Here is a 22,504-nt window from a genome sequence, read left to right as displayed (position 1 = left end):
TAACTCGGTAACACTCAGACACCTCCATGTAAAGGAGGTCTCCAGTATGGATAAGACTGCAGCACTCAGACTCTTCCATATAATGGAGGTCTACAGTATGGATAAGTCGGTAACACTCAGACACTTCCATGTAATGGAGGTCTACAGTGTGGATATGTCTGTAACACTCAGACACTTCCATGTAAAGGAGGTCTACAGTATGGATAAGCCTGTAACACTCAGACACTTCCATGTAATGAGGTCTGCACTATGGATAGGTCTGTAGCACTCAGACACTTCCATGTAAAGGAGGTCTACAGTATGGATAAGTCGGTTGCACTCAGACTCTTCCATGTAAAGGAGGTCTACAGTATGGATAAGTCTGTACTACTCAGACACTTCCGTGTAAAGGAGGTCTACAGTAAGAATGAGACGGTAGCACTCAGATACTTCCATGTAAAGGAGGTCTACAGTATGGATAAGTCTGTAGCACTCAGACACTTCTGTGTAAAGGAGGTCTACAGCATGGGTAAGTCTGTAGCACTCAGACACTTCCATGTAAAGAGGTCTACAGTATGGATAAGTCTGTAGCACTCAGACACTTCCATGTAAAGGAGGTCAACAGTATGGATACGTCGGTAACACTCAGACACTTCCATGTAAAGGAGGTCTACAGGATGGATACGTCGGTAACACGCAGACACTGCCATGTAGAGGAGGTCTACAGTATGGATAAGTTGATAACACGCAGACACTTCCATGTAAAGGAGGTCTACAGTATGGATAACTCGGTAACACTCAGACACTTCCATATAATGGAGGTCTACAGTGTGGATATGTCTGTAACACTCAGACACTTCCATGTAAAGGAGGTCTACAGTATGGATAAGTCTGTAACACTCAGACACTTCCATGTAATGAGGTCTACAGTATGGATATGTCTGTAACACTCAGACACCTCCATGTAAAGGATGTCTCCAGGATGGATAAGTCTGTAGCACTCATACTCTTCCATATAAAGGAGGTCTACAGTATGGATAAGTCGGTAACACTCAGACACTTCCATATAATGGAGGTCTACAGTGTGGATATGTCTGTAACACTCAGACACTTCCATGTAAAGGAGGTCTACAGTCTGGATAAGTCTGTAACACTCAGACACTTCCATGTAATGAGGTCTACAGTATGGATATGTCTGTAGCACTCAGACACTTCCATGTAAAGGAGGTCTACAGTATGGGTAGGTCTGTAGCACTCAGACACTTGCATGTAAAGGAGGTCAACAGTGTGGATACGTCGGTAACACTCAGACACTTCCATGTAAAGGAGGTGTACAGTATGGATAAGTCTGTAGCACTCAGAAACTTCCATGTAAAGGAAGTCTACAGTATGGATAAGTAGATAGCACTCAGACACTTCCATGTAAAGGAGGTCTACAGTATGGATAGGTTTGTAGCACTCAGATACTTCCATGTAAAGGAGGTCTACAGTATGGATAAGTCTGTAACACTCAGACACTTCCATGTAATGAGGTCTACAGTATGGATATGTCTGTAGCACTCAGACACTTCCATGTAAAGGAGGTCAACAGTGTGGATACGTCGGTAACACTCAGACACTTCCATGTAAAGGAGGTGCATAGTATGGATAAGTCTGTAGCACTCAGAAACTTCCATGTAAAGGAAGTCTACAGTATGGATAAGTAGGTAGCACTCAGACACTTCCATGTAAAGAAGGTCTACAGTATGGATAGGTTTGTAGCACTCAGATACTTCCATGTAAAGGAGGTTTACAGTATGGATAAGTCGGTAACACCAAGACACTTCCATGTAAAGGAGGTCTACAGTATGGATAAGTCGGTAACACTCAGACACTTCCATGTAATGGAGGTCTACAGTATGGATAAGTCTGTAGCACTCAGACACTTCCATGTAAAGGAGGTCAACAGTATGGATACGTCGGTAACACTCAGACACTTCCATGTAAAGGAGGTCTACAGGATGGATACGTCTGTAACACGCAGACACTTCCATGTAAAGGAGGTCTACAGTATGGATAAGTTGATAACAAGCAGACACTTCCATGTAAAGGAGGTCTCCAGTATGGATAAGTCTGTAGCACTCAGGCTCTTCCATATAAAGGAGGTCTACAGTATGGATAAGTCGGTAACACTCAGACACTTCCATGTAATGGAGGTCTACAGTGTGGATATGTCTGTAACACTCAGACACTTCCATGTAAAGGAGGTCTACAGTATGGATAAGTCTGTAACATTCAGACACTTCCATGTAATGAGGTCTACAGTATGGATAAGTCTGTAGCACTCAGACACTTCCATGTAAAGGAGGTCTACAGTATGGATAAGTCGGTAGCACTCAGATTCTTCCATGTAAAGGAGGTCTACAGTATGGATAAGTCTGTACTACTCAGACACTTCCGTGTAAAGGAGGTCTACAGCATGGATAAGTCTGTAGCACTCAGACACTTCCATATAAAGGACAGTATGGATAAGTCTGTAGCACTCAGACACTTCCATGTAAAGGAGGTCTACAGTATGGATAAGTCGGTAGCACTCAGACACTTCCAGGTAAAGGAGGTCTACATTATGGATAAGTCGGTAACACTCAGACACTTTCATGTAAAGGAGGTCTACAGTATGGATAGGTTAGTAGCACTCAGATACTTCCATGTAAAGGAGGTCTACAGTATGGATAAGTTGGTAACACCCAGACACTTCCATGTAAAGGAGGTATACAGTATGGATAAGTCGGTAACACTCAGACACTTCTATGTAAAGGAGGTCTACAGCATGGATAAGTCGGTAACACTCAGACACTTCCATGTAAAGGAGGTCTACAGCATGGATAAGTCTGTAGCACTCAGACACTTCCATGTAAAGGAGGTCTACAGTATGGATAAGTTTGTAGCATTTAGACACTTCCATGTACACCTTGTTATCAAACGGGAAATTATATCGTACCTCCTTTTGCAACGAATATATGTATATTGGCCTACGCCAAGCTGCTTGTAAGCCACTTGCGAAGAAATCCGTGTTGCAAAGTCCTGACCTTAGAATCAATGTAAAACACCATTTTAGGTCAATCCGCCATTTTAGGTTCTCTCTGTAAAGTCACCCTGTGAGTTAAAATGGTGGACGATGTCATTCCGAAATACAACATGGCCGTCTTGACCTCTGTGTGTAATTAATATGTAAATTGCCTGCAGGCCACTTGTTGAGGTCGTGAACTGAGACCTTGTCCGTCGTTAAACTGGCGCCAATGAAACTAATCCGCGAGCATATGTTAAGAACAATGTATTCAAATACTGAACTGAGAACACTTGTTTAACTACATTGTATTAATGTTTGAGAAGAACTGTATGAGAAATCCCAAAATACACAGTTGCCGTGTAGGCTTGTTGACGTATGTATTAAAGGCAAACTAGTTTCATGTGGATATGCAAACTCGGCATGAACCCTAGATCAGTAATGTATTAGAGGAATATTAACCCGAAGTAGGGTTGGACATCATGTTCGCAAATGGTATAAAAGAGCAACGAATTCTAATGTACAGTGTCTCTCACTGAACCACGCTGGAGTTTGTTGTGTTGTACTGAGGGCTGATAGCTATCTGTTACTTTTCTTGGAAAACTATTCAGTATATAGTTTAAAATAAAGATCTTTATATGTTCCTTTGTAACCCGTGTTCGGTGTATTTCCTTTTGGGGTACTCAGCCTCGATATTTTGATTTTGTTTTCACAGTTGGTGCCCGAATAGGGACCCTCAAGATTGATGCTGGATTATCGAAGGTTGACCCTCGCTATCGGACCGGGATCAGACAATGTGACAAAATAAGGGGCCCCTACTGAACGAGACACGACACCTCAGCAGCGCTGCATGACCCGATCCCTGGACGATTAGCTTGTGGTCCGAGACGGCATCTTGACGAGGGTCCACTTATCGAAGCAGGCAGATTTGCCGAAATCACCAAACACGAGGTAAGATCAGTTAGGTAAGATTCTTTGTAATCCGATCGGACCTCCTTAGGAATCGATCAGGTGGGTCTTGACCCGACTCTTAAATAATCCTGATAATTTGATTTTGCCGTATTGCATCTGCAGACACAATTATTGACCAGGTAACACCAATAATTTGATATGGCTGGGAAATTGTCTACCTGCTTCAGGGCGTTGTTACGCAGCGATAGACAATCTTTGGAATTTAGCCATCCAGCACCACAGGAGGGGTCGCCGGTGAGTACTATGTACTGTGAGCATGGCATTGGAAGTATAGTGTTTAATGATATTTGACACAGACAAACCAGACATGCCTCTGAACTTCAGTTGCCAACCAATGGTAGTTTTCCAATCCCTCATATTGAGTATTTAGAGTCAATTCTATTAAAGAAAAAGGCTAGACCTGCAGCATTCGATGTTTTGCAGAATTGGAAAAAAGAAGCGTTGCAGCAATTTAAGAGTAGAGAAAAACATGCGCGCCGTTATAAGACGAACGCCAAAAAATAATTATTATATGATCAAGCTAAACATTCTGAGTCGACTAGGAATATGGATAGGGCTTTCTTACTTGGAATTCAGAAAATATATCCTTCTAAAGAACTTCATGTTTCCGACAAATTAATCGACAAATTGTTAAATGAACGAAGGACTGGTGCCTCTGCTCCACCTCCGTATGTTCCTCTTCCCGCTGCTTTGCCTCTTCCTGTTGTTCCTGCTCCTCCTAATGTTCCTCTTCCTCCAGTTACTGTTCCTCCACCTATTCCTCCACCCCTTCTTATTGCACCAGTAACAGTACCTCCATTGAATTTGCCTGCTCCCCCTCTTCAAAGTGGTCTTGTGCCGCTTGTAGCCGATCAGGGTGTGGGGTCAAGGGTTGTCACCCGCAATACTGTACCACCAGAGAGGAAACAGGATTTGATTGCATGGGCTAATAATTGTATGGAGAGAGAAGATCAAGCTAATGTTTTTGCCACACTTTTTAATATGGATAATTTTCCTGAGAAACATTTTTTTTATTGAAGGATTAGGGATTCTTTTATATGTAATGTGGGGCAAATTAAATAATACAGATCACCCGCAAGGGTTAAGAGATCTAAACACTTTAGCGTTTTCAAGAGACACTATGGAGAAAGTTAATGAGCATGTTGAGAGGTTATTTGGGTATAGAAAGGAGTTGGAAAGGTTACAGAATGAGGATGACGAGGGGGAATGTATATATGTACAGAAACGGTTCCTTCCTTGTTGTAAATCAATATCTGAGGAAGCACAAATTTGTACGAAAGACGCTCTTAGATGGATTTCAGATATGTCGATAACTCCAGTTGAGGTATATGACACATACAGTCAGTATACGCCAGAAATGCAGAGGAGAGTGATACAGGTAATGATAGAGCACCTGCAGGATGATTGTGTAAAGAGAAAAAATAGTTGTCCCACAGAGTTATTAAGTATTTATAAGAGAGCTTTTTCACTTGACACTTCTTCGACTGCTTTAGCGCTCGATTTAGCTCTGTTGCTTAGTAAGCGTTCGGAGTTGCCTACTTCTCAGTTGCCTATGAGAGAGGTTCCTCCGACATTTGTCCCGAAGGTTGAGATTTCGGCCGATGCTGCGGCGGGTATAGTCGCTGTGGACCTGCACATTATGTATCACAGTTTTTTCATGTCCCGTTCTCAAGACAGGAAGTGAATACTATTAGACAATCTATTCCTGATATTAGGAAAAATCCGACAGGATTCTATAAAGAAATAGGGTCCGTCTTGCAGTCCTCAGTATTCACCCTAGGTGATATTGATTTGTTATTTCCTGTACTCCTGCCCATAGATTTGTGGAAACAAGTTAGGACTATAGACAACGTAGCAGGGTTGGGAGATACATGGGCGAACATAACTAGATTCGATGGAGAAAGGCCAGCTGGTGAAAGACCGCCCCAGGTGATTCTAACTTTGCCTGATAGAATCATTGCAAAATTGAAGACCATAATTCCTGAGAAAAGAATTATTTGGGACAAACTTACGGCCTGTGTCCAAGGGAAGTCTGAGGGTGCTACCGAGTTCTTTAATCGGTTTGAACAGGTATTCTCGGATTTCAGCGGACAAGACTTAGGCACAGAGTCTGGGAAAAGATTCTGAGAGCGCTTGGCAGGCGAAGTCCCATCAGAAGTACTGCACATGGCTCAGTACTACGAGAATCGTGTCAACAATGAAAAAGATAGAGTTGAAAAACAAAAAGGTGATTTAAAGACTGAAGTATTATTACAGAAAATTGCTAGAGGCCCCAGAGGGGGTAGTTCGCAGATTAGATGTCAGTATGTTCCACAAGGGAATGTGCCCTTGGGTCCTGTGAACATTAACCAGTGTGCCTATTGTCGACAAGAGGGTCATTGGCATGCACAATGCCCCGTCCTTCGACAGAGGTCGAATAACACATTTGGGAATATGGGTAGACGATCCAGAGGTCACCTGGGTCTAGGGGGCCCTGGTAGAGGTCAGTTTGCACAGGATCCTCAGCAACCTTTCTCACAGGATAATCAGACTGCAAGTGTGGATACTAGGAACATATTTGATCATCCTTCTGCTGCATATCTATCTGAAGAGCTTCCTTTTGATGATATTCTGTTTCGTTAGGATTGCCTGAAGCAGGGTTTGGAACCTACACCTAGTCCCTACGTTGAAATGGTAGTAGGAAATAGGAAACATCAGTTTTTGATAGATACTGGAGCACAGAAGTGTTCCATTGATCATTCACGGGTTCCAAACATTCCACTGTCAGGGCAAACTAATGTTTCTCTAGGGTTTTCTGGCACACCAGTTGTTTGTCCGGTTTCTTCTCCGGTACCTATTTCTTTGGGTCCTTTTACGGACCACTGTCCATTCCTTTTGACTTCAAATTGTGGAGAGAATTTGCTGGGTTTAAATCTATTGAAAAAATTAAATGCAATAATTTATTGTTCATCCGATGGAGTGCGCTTGACGATTTCACCAAAGCAACTTTCTGTCTCTCAGTTCTTAACTAGACCTTTGCCGCCAGAATCCAGTGATGTACCAGAGTGCTTATGGGCTGTTGACGACAATGATGTTGGTGTTTTGCAGATTAAACCTGTTAAGATAGTCTTGAAACATGGAATTGAGCTGCCACGCATTCCCCAGTATAAGATTTCAGTTGAGGGCGAGCGAGCTTTGAAATGCATTGTTTCTGATTTTGTGCATCGTGGGGTGATTGAGGAAGTTTGTGCAATAGTCCGATTTTACCCGTGTACAAGAAAGTTGATAATGCAATTCCATTCCGTTTCGTAATTGATTTATGTGCCATTAATAAAGTCGTCGCTCCGCAATTTCCAATTGTGCCTGATGTGACGACAATCTTGACAATGATTCCAGCTGCAGCTACTTATTTTAGTGTTGTGGACCTGAAGAATGCTTTCTTTAGTATTCCTATACACAAGGATAGTAGATACTTGTTCGCGTTCACCTTAGGGGGACGCTCGTTCACATTTACTCGTGCACCTCAAAGTTACACAGAGAGTCCTAGCATCTACAGTAGGGCTTTGAAAGAACAGCTTGAAACCCTTGAACTGCCCTCTACTTGTACATTGCTTCAATATGTTGATGACCTGCTTTTAGCTGCTGACTCTGAGAGTGCCTGTAAGGAGGGCACTGTGTTGTTGCTTGTTCATATAGCTAAACATGGTCACAAAGCTTCACTTAAAAAGTTTCAATATTGTTGCCAGGAGGTCGCCTATTTAGGCTATCTCCTGTCAAAGGAGGGAAGAAGATTGACACCTGAAAGAATAAAACACATTTCTGGCATGCCTGTCCCAAATAAACAGAAGGAAGTTAGAGCCTTGATAGGTATGGCTTCTTACTGTAGGTTGTGGATCCCACATTTTTCACTAGTGATCAAACCAATGTTGGCTTTGACGAAGAAGGGCATTTCTTCGCCATTGCCAAGGAACGCGGAACACCAGCAATCGTTTGACTTGCTTAAGACTGCATTATGCTCTGCACCAGTTTTGGGCACACCAAACTATGAAAAGGCCTTTGTGTTGTTTGTGCATGAATGTGATGGATGTGCTTTGGCTGTATTAACGCAGGAACATGGAGGGAAGAATAGGCCGTGCGGTTACTTTTCTTCCACCCTTGATCCTGTAGCATGTGCTTTGCCAAGATGTTTGCGAGCTGTCGCTGCTGCTGCTGCGTCTGTAAAACAGAGTGAGGGAATGGTCCTAGGCCATGATCTAACCCTGATGGTGCCTCACTCTGTAGATGTTCTACTGAACCGAACCCAAACGCAATACCTCACTTCCGCACGGTTGACGAGATATGAATTGATCTTGTTTGCTCCTCACATCCAAATTAAGAGGTGTTGTGTTCTTAATCCAGCTGAACTCCTACCTTTACCACAAGGTACCACTTGCAGCGATGAAGAGTCACATGACTGTCTGTATACTACCGAACAAGAGACAAAGGGTAGAATTGATTTGAAAGACACTCCTTTGAATAATCCGCAAGGAGAGCTGTTTTGTGATGGCTCCTGCTTCAAACTTCGGGATGGTACATCCACAGCTGCTTATGCAATCACCACATTAAGCACGTTTGTGGAAACCAAGAGAATCACGCATAACTCCCGGCAGGCCGCAGAGATTATAGCATTGACCCGAGCTTGTGAACTTTCTGAAGGGCTGACAGTAAACATATATACTGATAGTCAGTTTGCCTTTGGGGTGTTTCACAACTTTGAGAGACTTTGGCCAGAGAGAGGGTTCTTAACTTCACATGGCACCAAAATCCAACATGGCTCCCTAATAGTACAACTGCTCTCAGTGCTTGCGCTCCCTACTCAGTTAGCCACCATAAAATGTGCAAAACATTGAAAGATTACAGATGACATAGGAAAAGGGAATGCTTTCGCTGATCAGATAGCTAGACATACTGCTACCGATCTCTTTACGGAGATGTATGTTTCAAGGGAGACTGTAAATGCCTATGCAATGGACGAGGGTGTTGGGTCTGTACGGGATATCCAAGCCGATGCCATGTTAGAAGAATCCAAGAGGTGGGCTGAAGGCTTGGAGAAACTCGATGATGACGGGTGTTGGGTGGACATAGATGAAGGGAAATGGCTACTTCCTGACGCTTATGTAATGATGATGGTCATCATGGCCCTGGTCCTACGCATATATGTGCCCAGAAAGTCACGAAAATGTTAGAGAAAGTTTGGGCAAATGACCAAATTTCGAAAATTGCCCAGCGCTATGTTCAGGACTGCATGATTTGCCTAAACATAATGTGGGAAAGGGGACAGCAACTCCAAGGGGAAGTTTTGGGCCACCCTCTATCCCCTTTGAAGTCATCCATTTCTACTTTATTGAAATGGAACGGTGCAACAATATGAATTATGTATTAGTGGTCATATGTGCTTTTAGTAAATGGGTTAAGGCTTTCCCTGTCAAAGATGTTACAGCCATGACTACTGCGAAAACCATGTTAAAAGAATACTTCCCGCGGTTCGGGCTACCAAGAGTCATCTGGTCAGACAATGGTCCACATTTTGTCGCTGCTGTAATTCTGCAGATATGTGCGGCATTACAGATCGACAAACGGTTCCATTTGGCCAGACACGCTCAGAGCACCGGACTAGTAGAAAGACAATGGTATCATCAAGAACAAGCTCGCTAAGACGTGTGCCGGCACTAAATTAAAATGGCCGGACGCCTTACCGATCGTGTTATTAGCCATGCGTACAACCCCTCAAACTAAGACTGGACTCTCTCCATTTGAGGTGGTAATGGGGAGACCTGCCAATATCTGGAACCTTCCTAAATGTAGATCTTTGAGAAATGTTGAAAATGTATTACTTTCAGATTATTGCAGCCAATTGACTAAAAACCTGTATTTGATTTATCACCAGGTGCGAGAGGCTTTACCTATGCGATACGAGGGACCGGGCCACAGCATACGGCCTGGGAGCTGGGTGCTCATCAAGGCATTTGAGCGGTCTTCCTGCCTTGCACCTCACTGGGGGGGCCCATTCCAGGTCCTGTTGGTCACACAGACAGCAGTGCGGGTCTCTGGCAGAAAGAATCGGATCAAGGCGTCGCATGTCAAGAAACTTCCTCACCCAGTGCCACACGATACAGAAGAAACAGAACCCCTTGCTAACACTACAACCGACGATCCCAAAGCAGTAGATAGCGCTAAGAGTGTATCAGAGAATCTTTCTGAGCCCGTGAGGCTTGGGAAACCTGCCATTTTGTCTCCACACTCTCCAAAGGTTTTGCTTCCGGAAACTGCTGTTTCAAATTCGGCATCTTCACTTGTTTCTGATACGTTACTTCCAACAGGAAGTGATGACACATTGTTTCCAGATCAATCAGTACCGGGAAACGCAAGGTACAATCTGCGTCCAAGAAGATAGACTTACGGCACGGTTTTGTTGTGCATCTGATAGACTTACGGCACGGTTCGCTGTGCATTCGGAGAAGGAAAGGATGATCGAGGACTTGTTTTTGCCCAAATTTGAGAAAGGGGATTCTGTTGGCTAGGGTTGTGGAAGGACTAAGAAGTCGCGCAGCCGGGAGGTCGCCAGCAACGAACATTGGGGGTTTCTGTTTGAAGACTACTGCTCGTATCGGACTTGTAAATGATTGTGTGACCAGCCGGGATCATGGACAAAACACTTGGGCCCCCGAAAACGTATTGCTGTGTTCTTATAATAATATTTGGTTTTATAATAGTCACTGTCTTAGGCTTATGGTACCTCGAGGAAACTCATCCTTTAGAGTCCTTGTTACCAACTGAAAATGTACCTACTGTTCTTACTCCCTTTGTACATTTGCATACTCTGTCCCCTAGGAACTTCCAGCATAGACAAAGGTACCACAATAATATTCTGCTACTTATCATGAATGCCACGCATGCCATTTTTAATAAGTCCAACTGTTGGGTCTGCTCACATTTACCGCAACACGGGGATAAGGGGCTAGGTTGGTACATTCATACTTTTACCTTTGACAACTGCTTGTTATGCTTCTCTTAGAGCACTGTTCTTTGGCCGTTAGAACAATAGCATCTCGAGGAACTTTGATGGTACTAATTTGAATAGCTTTGAGAAACGTGTTCTGACTCCCCTGGGATGCTCGCTTTTCACAAATAGGAGTAAGCTCAACGTTGCTTCTATTAGGCCTTCTGACAGACTGTCTCGTCCTTTCCAATCTTTGATTTCCTTTAAGATGGCTCTGATAGGCAATAAGGATGCCATGCCTCCTTCTTACACTGTTAACCATAGCCCAGATTCAGTTCCTTTTTGCATACAGAGGAATGGTACTCAATCAATGGGAGATTTTAGAGGTTGTGCCAACGTAGCAAATTTGGCTGGGGAAGACAGACCTTTGTATGTAGGCGAACCTGTCTACTTTGTTTGCGGTAATGTAGCATTTCCATGGTTGCCCAGGGATTGGCAGGGAACCTGTTATCTAGGGATCCTGTTACCTGGGGAGTTTATAGCTAGCACAGAAGAGGTTTCAAAAACTCGTCCACGGCGGGACGAGAATGGTCACACTCCAGCACAAATCTTGGGAGATGTAGCAAAATCATTTGTGCCATTTTGGGGGCAGATAGCGAATTCCGAAGATATCAGAAGACTAGCGAGAGTACTGGAGAGAACCATCAACCGAACCACGGACATACTCTATAATATGACATTAGAACAGAAAGTGATAAGACTAGTAGCGCTTCAGAACCGAATGGCATTAGATGTCATTCTTGCTGAACGTGGTGGAGTGTGTAAATTAGTGGGGTCCGCTTGCTGTGTTTTCGCACCAGATTCCACCCCAACTATCTTCAAGGAAATACAGAATCTGCACGTCCTTAGTTCAGAAGTGCATGTTCCCGAGGGAAACTGGGATCTTAGTGCTTGGTAATGGGACTTCTTGCGATCTTGGGGTTGGAAGGTACTTTTGGTCTTACTGATCATTTTGGGAATTCTGTTGTTCCTTTGTTATTGTATCCAATGTCTCCCTAGTATATGTTCAATGCTAGGGGGATGTTGCGCACAAGTGATAGGTACGATAGGACATAAAGTGTATGCCCCGGTTAAAACCTCCAAGGAATACGTGTTAAAGGAAATTTTAGCGAATGATCTGATGGCAATAGATATTTCTGACAGTGATTCAGGGTGCATGGACGATGATGTATGGAGTTATTTGCAAGGAGATCCGAAGCAGTTTAGCACTTGGCATAGGCCAAAAGGAGCGTTTGTCAAACGGGAAATTATATCATACCTCCTATTGCAACGAATATATGTATATTGGCCTACGCCAATCTGCTTGTAAGCCACTTGCGAAGAAATCTGTGTTGTAAGGTCCTAACCTTAGAATCAATGTAAACTGCCATTTTAGGTTCTCTCTGTAAAGTCACCCTGTGAGTTAAAATGGTGGACGATGTTATTCCGAAATACAACATGGCCGTCTTGACCTCTGTGTGTAATTAATATGTAACTTGCCTGCAGGCCGCTTTTTGAGGTCGTGAACTGAGACCTTGTCCTTTGATGACCTGTGTGTAAAGGATTACTCGTGACAATGAAACTAATCCGCGAGCATATGTTAAGAACAATGTATTCAAATACTAAACTGAGAACACTTGTTTAACTACATTGTATTAATGTTTGAGAAGACCTGTATGAGAAATCCCAAAATACACAGTTGCTGTGTAGGCTTGTTGACATATGTATTAAAGGCAAACTAGTTGCATGTGGATATGCGAACTCGGCATGAACCCTAGATCAGTAATTTATTAGAGGAATATTAACCCGAAGTAGGGTTGGACATCATGTTCGCAAATGGTATAAAAGAGCGACGAATTCTAATGTACAGCGTCTCTCACTGAACATAGTGAACCACTCTGTTACTTTTCTTGGAAAACTGTTCAGTATAAAATAAAGATATTTGTATGTTCCTTTGTAACCCGTGTTCGGTGTATTTACTTTTGGGGTACTCAGCCTCTATATTTGGATTTTTTTTCACAATGTAAAGGAGGTCTACAGCATGGATAAGTCTGTAACACTCAGACACTTCCATGTAAAGGAGGTCTATGGCATGGATAGGTCTGTAGCACTCAGACACTTCCATGTAAAGGAGGTCTACAGTATGGATAAATCGGTAACAAGACACTTCCATGTAAAGGAGGTCTACAGTATGGATAAGTTTGTAGCACTCAGACACTTCCATGTAAAGGAGGTCTACAGTATGGATAAGTCGTTAGCACTCAGAGACTTCCATGTAAAGGAGATCTGCAGTATGGATAAGTCTGTAGCACTCAGGCAATTCCATGTAAAGGAGGTCTACAGTATGGATAAGATAGTAACACTCAGACACTTCCATGTAAAGGAGGTCTACAGGATGGATAAGTCGGTAACACTCAGATACTTCCATGTAAAGGAGGTCTACAGTATGGATAAGTCGGTAACACCCAGACACTTCCGTGTAAAGGAGGTCTACAGTATGGATAAGTCTGTAGCACTGAGACACTTCCATGTAAAGGAGGTCTACAGTATGGATACGTCAGTAACACGCAGACACTTCCATGTAAAGGATGTCTCCAGTATGGATAAGTCTGTAGCACTCAGACTCGTTCATGTAAAGGAGGTCTACAGTATGGATAAGTCGGTAACACTCAGACACTTCCATGTAAAGGAGGTCTACAGTATGGATACGTCGGTAACACTCAGACACTTCACTGTAAAGGAGGTTTACAGTATGGATAAGTGTGTAGCACTTAGACACTTCCATGTAAAGGAGGTATACAATATGGATAAGTCGGTAACACTCAGATACTTCCATGTAAGGAGGTCTACAGTATGGATAAGTCGGTAACACGCAGACACTTCCATGTAAAGGAGGTCAACAGTATGGATAAGTCTGTAGCAGTCAGACACTTCCATGTAAAGGAGGTCTACAGTATGGATACGTCGGTAACACGCAGACACTTCCCTGTAAAGGAGGTCTGCAGTATGGATACGTCGGTAACACCCAGAAAGGAGGTATACAGTATGTAATTCACATTGATTATTTAATTTCCTTTTTAATGTTAAAATGTTTTCAGTGTAGTTGTTATAATAAACAATTTGTTTTATCACAGTCATTTTACTGTCCTAAGTCATTATATTATGGCTGTGCCCCAGCTCTGTGTGGGGTGGGGGGTATGTGGGTGAAGGATAGAAGGGCTGTGGGTGGTTTTGTACATAGGTGTTGCTTGCAAACATAGTGTTATATGCATGTATTCTACAAAGGTGGCATATGTAAAGGCGGTGTTATATACATGTGGTATTGTACCGTGGTGGCATATGTAAAGGTAGAGTTATATTCATCTGGCATTGTACACCTGTGGCTCTTGTAAAGGCAGTGTTATATGCATGTGGTATTGTACACAGGTAGCATATGTAAAGGCAGAGTTATATACGTATGGTAATGTCCACAAGTGGCACTTGTAAAGGCAGAGTTATGTACAGCTGGTATTGCACACTGGTAGCATATGTAAAGGCAGAGTTATATACGTATGGTAATGTCCACAAGTGGCACTTGTAAAGGCAGAGTTATGTACAGCTGGTATTGCACACTGGTAGCATATGTAAAGGCAGAGTTATATACGTATGGTAATGTCCACAAGTGGCACTTGTAAAGGCAGAGTTTGCACAACAAGTAGTGTACACAACTGGCATATGCAAAGGCAATGTTAAATACATGTATTTTACACAAGTGGCACTTGTAAAGGCAGAGTTATGTACAGCTGGTATTGTACACAGGAGGCAAATGCAAAGGCAATGTTATATACATGTATTGTACACAGGTGGCAATTGTAAAGGCAGAGGTATGTACAGCTGGTGTTGTACACCGGTGGCACATGTAAAGGCAGGGTTATATACATGTGGTAATGTACACAGGTGGCACTTGTAAAGGCAGAGTTATGTACAGCTGGTGTTGTACACCGGTGGCACATGTAAAGGCAGAGTTATGTACAACAAGTAGTGTACACAGGTGGCATATGCAAAGGCAGTGTTAAGTACATGTATTTTACACATGTGGCATATGTAAGGCAGAGTTATATGCATGTGGTAATGTTCACAGGTGGGACTTGTAAAGGCAGAGTTATGTACAGCTGGTATTGTACACCCATGGCATATGTAAAGGCAGTATTATATACATGTGATATTGTACACAGGTGGCATACATAAAGGCAGAGTTTTATACAGCTGGTATTATACACCAGTGGCACTGGTATTGTACCCAGCTAGCATATGTAAAGGTAGAGTTATATACATGTGGTAATGTACACAGGTGGCACTTGTAAAGGCAGAGTTATGTACAACAAGTAGTGTATGTTAGGGAGAATTCTCTTTAAAGGCTAATTTCCCTTACATATAGAGTCCCCCGGCAGCTTTGCTGGATTTCCAGGGTTTATTTTTTTCTCCTGCTAAGAGTGAGACTCTTTTTCCCACTCTTAGGCATATTTTTGATGTGTGTTTGAGGCTATTTGTGTGCTTATGGTCTATGGGGTTTTTCTCACCCCCATAGGTATCATCTTATTCACGTGTGTTACACAGCACCCTCCGTGCAGTAACACAGGGGTGCCATAGTGACCCTCCACCATAGACGCCATACCCTGGGACTGACTACTGTCTCCCAGGGCATGTAAGGTCACCATTGACTTTGCTAGTCAATAGTTACGAACAAAACCAGTACACACCATCTTACTATGGAGTTACTGGGAAGGGTTAATAGTTTTTCCCTGGTGTTCAATTTCGAGAGGGTACTGTCCAGTTCCTCTCTCCAAAGTCTCTGGCTGGTGGCAGTGGTTACTACCATTAATATTCAACCACAAATATTTTCCTACGGGATTTTCCCATTGTTCGAGGCTACCACTTTTTATGACAGCCTTTCACATACCGCTGGTTTATCTTTTTATTAACTTTACTCTGGTGGGTTTTTTTGCCAGATCTTTGATAATATTTCTTTCTCGTGTCTCGCTCTGTAATCCAAACCCAGGACGGGGCCCCTTTGTTCGTCCTTTTGGTGGGCTTCTGGACAGAAGCCTTCCTTCATGCGCCAGTGAGTCTTGGGTAGACAGGATGTGTGGAAGGGGGAGTAGGTACCCTGGACTGGGTTGCCTAAGCAACCCAAGTCACACTCTGCCCTGATAGGGTGGGGTTTATCCCACCAGGATAACCAGCCCGCTGTGTGAGTGACAGCTAGGCTGTATGAATGGGGGGGGGTTTCTGCATAAAATCAGGGATCTGAGGATTGGAGGACAAGACATCGCCAATGGACCTAAGAAATCTGAAGAGGAGAGAAGCTGAAGACATCTGCAACAACTGAACCACCGGTGAAGCCCTGCTGCAGATCCTCACCACTTTTCTCCAACGACAAGAGAAGATCTTCACCTGCAAGAGCCTTTTTCCCTTGAGCTGGTTCGCCAATCTCCTTCCAGGACCTGCCTTGGTCGAATCGCCAGTGCCAAGCACTAGGAGACCGGATAGCCAGGCACCCGTCCACCACGACTGCGATTTAAAGGAGCGTACCTTTTATTCTGTTTTGGCATCACTGCGGCTGGCTTCTTCCCTGGGCAGTGCAGTGACTCGAACCTTCCTCCATGACGAGAGCCTCTCTTCCTCTGCTGGATCTCCCAAACTGCAGGAACTGCCAGGAACTACCGCCACCGACGGACCCTCTTCCACTTTTAAGGTACATTGGTCTGCCAGGCCTCCCATTTCGTTGGGTACTGCTAAAGGTGTTTTAAATCCTTTACTTACCTTCTGGGCTGGCCGCCCCTATTGTCTAACATTGTCTTTTTACCTTCTGCACCCTCCTTTTCAACCGTTAAACAAAGACTTGACTGCAGCTACTAGAACCGTTTGATCCTGGGCACTCTGCCTCGTACCACTGACACTGGCACAGGCCTATTGACTCTGGCTAATTCTGTTCCAACTGCCTTCTCTAGATTGCTTTTCATCAAGAAATGTGTTAATGCACCTAAACTCTTACAACCATCTTTCCTTCCCCTTTATATATTGTTGAAGTGCCATTTTGCTCGGTTTTCACCTAAGTATTGCTTATGCTAAAGTACTGCCTTGCCTAATTTGTTCACAATCCAATTGGGAAGTGTTGCTGGTGTGTTTAGGAGTCTAACGCTTTATAACTTGACCTTTCTCTCCCTCTGAAGAAATTGTTAGAGTGCCATTTCTGCTTGGTTTGCACTGTGTCATTTTGCTCAGTTTTCACTCTTGCTCAAACTTGTCTACAATTTAATTAGGGAGTTGTGTATGCTTTGCTTGACTGTTTTAACTTGCTTTAATAGTGATTTGTGTGTGAACATCAGAGTGTGTAAAATAAATATATATATTCTTTTTGATACAAAGCTTTGGTCAGTGTTTCCTTGTTCCATAGTACTGTAGTCCTAATGTGTAAACCCTAAATACTGCTCATCTCCCTCTTGAGATAAGTCTGACTGCTTAGCCACAGCTACCAACTAAGTCTGTGTGGTACAGACTGATACCAAAGGGGATTTATTGCATATACCTGTAGTCTTAATCTTCTGTAGTGCTCCCTAAAGGAACTGCACAGGATTCTGCCTAACAGTGTACACAACTGGCATATGCATGTATTTTACCCAGGTGGCACTTGTAAAGGCAGAGTTATGTACAGCTGGTATTATACACAGGTGGCACGTGTAAAGGCAGAGTTATGCACAGCTGGTATTATACACAGGTGGCACGTGTAAAGGCAGAGTTACATACATGTATTGTACACAGGTGGTATATTTAAAGGCAGGGTTGTATACATGTGGTATTGTACACAGGTGGTATATTTAAAGGCAGGGTTACATACATGTGGTATTGTACACAGATGGTATATTTAAAGGCAGGGTTGTATACATGTGGTATTGTACACAGGTGGCATATTTAAAGGCAGGGTTGCATACATGTGGTATTGTACACAGGTGGCATATTTAAAGGCAGGGTTACATACATGTGGTATTGTACACAGGTGGCATATTTAAAGGCAGGGTTGCATACATGTGGTATTGTACACAGGTGGTATATTTAAAGGCAGGGTTACATACATGTGGTATTGTACACAGGTGGTATATTTAAAGGCAGGGTTACATACACGTGGTATTGTACACAGGTGGTATATTTAAAGGCAGGGTTGTATACACGTGGTATTGTACACAGGTGGTATATTTAAAGGCAGGGTTGTATACACGTGGTATGGTACACAGGTGGTATATTTAAAGGCAGGGTTGTATACACGTGGTATTGTACACAGGTGGTATATTTAAAGGCAGGGTTGTATATACGTGGTATTGTACACAGGTGGCATATTTAAAGGCAGGGTTACATACATGTGGTATTGTACACAGGTGGCATATTTAAAGGCAGGGTTACATACATGTGGTATTGTACACAGGTGGTATCTTTAAAGGCAGGGTTGTATACATGTGGTATTGTACACAGGTGGTATATTTAAAGGCAGGGTTGTATACATGTGGTATTGTACACAAGTGGCATATTTAAAGGCAGGGTTACATACATGTGGTATTGTACACAGGTGGCATATTTAAAGGCAGGGTTACATACATGTGGTATTGTACACAGGTGGCATATTTAAAGGCAGGGTTACATTCATGTGGTATTGTACACAGGTGGTATATTTAAAGGCAGGGTTGTATACATGTGGTATTGTACACAGGTGGTATATTTAAAGGCAGGGTTGTATACATGTGGTATTGTACACAGGTGGTATATTTAAAGGCAGGGTTGTATACATGTGGTATGGTACACAGGTGGTATATTTAAAGGCAGGGTTGTATACATGTGGTATTGTACACAGGTGGTATATTTAAAGGCAGGGTTGTATACATGTGGTATTGTACACAGGTGGTATATTTAAAGGCAGGGTTGTATACATGTGGTATTGTACACAGGTGGTATATTTAAAGGCAGGGTTGTATACATGTGGTATTGTACACAGGTGGTATATTTAAAGGCAGGGTTGTATACATGTGGTATTGTACACAGATGGTATATTTAAAGGCAGGGTTGTATACATGTGGTATTGTACACAAGTGGCATATTTAAAGGCAGGGTTACATACATGTGGTATTGTACACAGGTGGCATATTTAAAGGCAGGGTTACATACATGTGGTATTGTACACAGGTGGCATATTTAAAGGCAGGGTTACATTCATGTGGTATTGTACACAGGTGGTATATTTAAAGGCAGGGTTGTATACATGTGGTATTGTACACAGGTGGTATATTTAAAGGCAGGGTTGTATACATGTGGTATGGTACACAGGTGGTATATTTAAAGGCAGGGTTGTATACATGTGGTATTGTACACAGGTGGTATATTTAAAGGCAGGGTTGTATACATGTGGTATTGTACACAGGTGGTATATTTAAAGGCAGGGTTGTATACATGTGGTATTGTACACAGGTGGTATATTTAAAGGCAGGGTTGTATACATGTGGTATTGTACACAGGTGGTATATTTAAAGGCAGGGTTGTATACATGTGGTATTGTACACAGGTGGTATATTTAAAGGCAGGGTTGTATACATGTGGTATTGTACACAGGTGGTATATTTAAAGGCAGGGTTGTATACATGTGGTATGGTACACAGGTGGTATATAAATCAGCAACCCTTCCCCAAGTGCAAAGTAGTTAATCAAATACAGGGGTTCCCTTCCCCAAGAGTTCAAATCTTCCAGCTTTAAAAACGAAAAAAGTTGAAATATTTCAGCTTTCAAACAAACACTTGACTTTAATGTCACAATAAACTCTTTGCACAGCACAAGCTTCCTTATAGGTTTTTCCAGTAGCTTTTCCATTCAGGGGCACCCGGTCTAGGTGCCGTTGTCGAACAATATGGTCCACCCATTGCAGTGCATGCAGCCGGTACCCCTCCTTCACTGCTTTTCCTTACCAACAGTCCACAGCTTGGTGTTGTTTTCACTCGAACTTTGGAATTTGCAAGGATTGTTACTCATTCCACACTCACCCGGCACTGCGAGCAGGGAGTAGCTCTTGTCGGTGCCGTTGTGTGTTGAACGCTGCGCTTCCTGGAGGGGGCGGGGACACAGTGCCCACGTGACTTATCACGTGACTCCAGACAGCCATAAAACACCGAGGCTGTCGGTCGAGCGCTGTGTTGTTTTCACTCGAACTTTGGAATTTGCAAGGATTGTTACTCATTCCACACTCACCCGGCACTGCGAGCAGGGAGTAGCTCTTGTCGGTGCCGTTGTGTGTTGAACGCTGCGCTTCCTGGAGGGGGCGGGGACACAGTGCCCACGTGACTTATCACGTGACTCCAGACAGCCATAAAACACCGAGGCTGTCGGTCGAGCGCTGTGTTGTTTTCACTCGAACTTTGGAATTTGCAAGGATTGTTACTCATTCCACACTCACCCGGCACTGCGAGCAGGGAGTAGCTCTTGTCGGTGCCGTTGTGTGTTGAACGCTGCGCTTCCTGGAGGGGGCGGGGACACAGTGCCCACGTGACTTATCACGTGACTCCAGACAGCCATAAAACACCGAGGCTGTCGGTCGAGCGCTGTGTTGTTTTCACTCGAACTTTGGAATTTGCAAGGATTGTTACTCATTCCACACTCACCCGGCACTGCGAGCAGGGAGTAGCTCTTGTCGGTGCCGTTGTGTGTTGAACGCTGCGCTTCCTGGAGGGGGCGGGGACACAGTGCCCACGTGACTTATCACGTGACTCCAGACAGCCATAAAACACCGAGGCTGTCGGTCGAGCGCTGTGTTGTTTTCACTCGAACTTTGGAATTTGCAAGGATTGTTACTCATTCCACACTCACCCGGCACTGCGAGCAGGGAGTAGCTCTTGTCGGTGCCGTTGTGTGTTGAACGCTGCGCTTCCTGGAGGGGGCGGGGACACAGTGCCCACGTGACTTATCACGTGACTCCAGACAGCCATAAAACACCGAGGCTGTCGGTCGAGCGCTGTGTTGTTTTCACTCGAACTTTGGAATTTGCAAGGATTGTTACTCATTCCACACTCACCCGGCACTGCGAGCAGGGAGTAGCTCTTGTCGGTGCCGTTGTGTGTTGAACGCTGCGCTTCCTGGAGGGGGCGGGGACACAGTGCCCACGTGACTTATCACGTGACTCCAGACAGCCATAAAACACCGAGGCTGTCGGTCGAGCGCTGTGTTGTTTTCACTCGAACTTTGGAATTTGCAAGGATTGTTACTCATTCCACACTCACCCGGCACTGCGAGCAGGGAGTAGCTCTTGTCGGTGCCGTTGTGTGTTGAACGCTGCGCTTCCTGGAGGGGGCGGGGACACAGTGCCCACGTGACTTATCACGTGACTCCAGACAGCCATAAAACACCGAGGCTGTCGGTCGAGCGCTGTGTTGTTTTCACTCGAACTTTGGAATTTGCAAGGATTGTTACTCATTCCACACTCACCCGGCACTGCGAGCAGGGAGTAGCTCTTGTCGGTGCCGTTGTGTGTTGAACGCTGCGCTTCCTGGAGGGGGCGGGGACACAGTGCCCACGTGACTTATCACGTGACTCCAGACAGCCATAAAACACCGAGGCTGTCACCCTCGCGGCGGTAAGCCCGATAGGAGACAAGCCCATCGGCTGTTGTGCGGCTGTTTGGTGGCGTAATGATGAAGACGTACGGACTCACAACCGGAATGCCTCAATCTTTTCATACCCGCATGGACCTTGTATCCTCTGACCTTCAGCAAGTAAGCACTAATCTCAATTCAACACCTAATGGGGCTAGAGGTCCCAAGGGGAGGTTGCACAATATGGACATTCGACAATTCTGTAATGGTTCCTTGTCAGCTCATAGAGCAAAATTTAGTCTATCAAACAAACAGGCAACCGTTGCTAAAGAAAATGTTGTTGCTACATTTGCTGACTCTGCTCTATCTAAAGATCTGTGTAATGAGCAGCCAGCAAAGAGACATCCATGTCAAATAGTAACAGATTCCACTTTGCTTGAGGGTGTATCCGAGACTGGGTCTCAGACAATTTCACCCATCAAAGATGTGGTTGTGATTGACTTAGACCCTGATGGCTCGGCACTTTCGAATGGTCTGATGTCAGAAAATCTCTCCAAATCACCAGTGCTTTTTCCTGAGGAACCATACTCATACTCATCAACAGAATCCAATATTTCTAGTTCAATATTACAAAGAAGCATTGCTCACACTAAAACGCAGGGACTGAACACGTCACTCCCTCATGAAACACCTGAATTGTTTTCCAACATAGCATTGCAAGCCATGAATCTAGCTATTCAGGCATTAAATCAAACATACCAAACAATAAATGCACGGTTGGTGACGCAAGATACGCTCCTGCAAAAAATTTTAACATCCCATGAAATGTTGAGGCGCGAGATTGTGCTGATTAATGATCAAAGATCTGTTACCCCAGCAACGCCCTTAATTGCTACCACCACAGCCTCT

The 22,504-nt window shown here is 43.9% G+C and overlaps 1 protein-coding gene across 1 annotated transcript in view; it reads left to right on the top strand.

The window, feature by feature from the left end:
* Nucleotides 1–3,747: 3,747 nt before the first annotated feature.
* B4GALNT2 (beta-1,4-N-acetyl-galactosaminyltransferase 2 (SID blood group)) overlaps nt 3,748–22,504 on the top strand; it is a 297,045-nt gene continuing 278,288 nt past the window's right edge. Inside the window, exon 1 of the mRNA XM_069605292.1 lies at nt 3,748–3,976. The gene's annotated coding sequence lies outside the window, so the exon portion shown is untranslated. The remainder of the gene's footprint in view (nt 3,977–22,504) is intronic.

This window comes from Ambystoma mexicanum, chromosome 4p, assembly GCF_040938575.1.
Source record: "Ambystoma mexicanum isolate Mex_15411 chromosome 4p, UKY_AmexF1_1, whole genome shotgun sequence".
Lineage (NCBI taxonomy): Eukaryota > Metazoa > Chordata > Amphibia > Caudata > Ambystomatidae > Ambystoma > Ambystoma mexicanum.
This window is presented reverse-complemented; position numbering and strand designations above follow the sequence as displayed.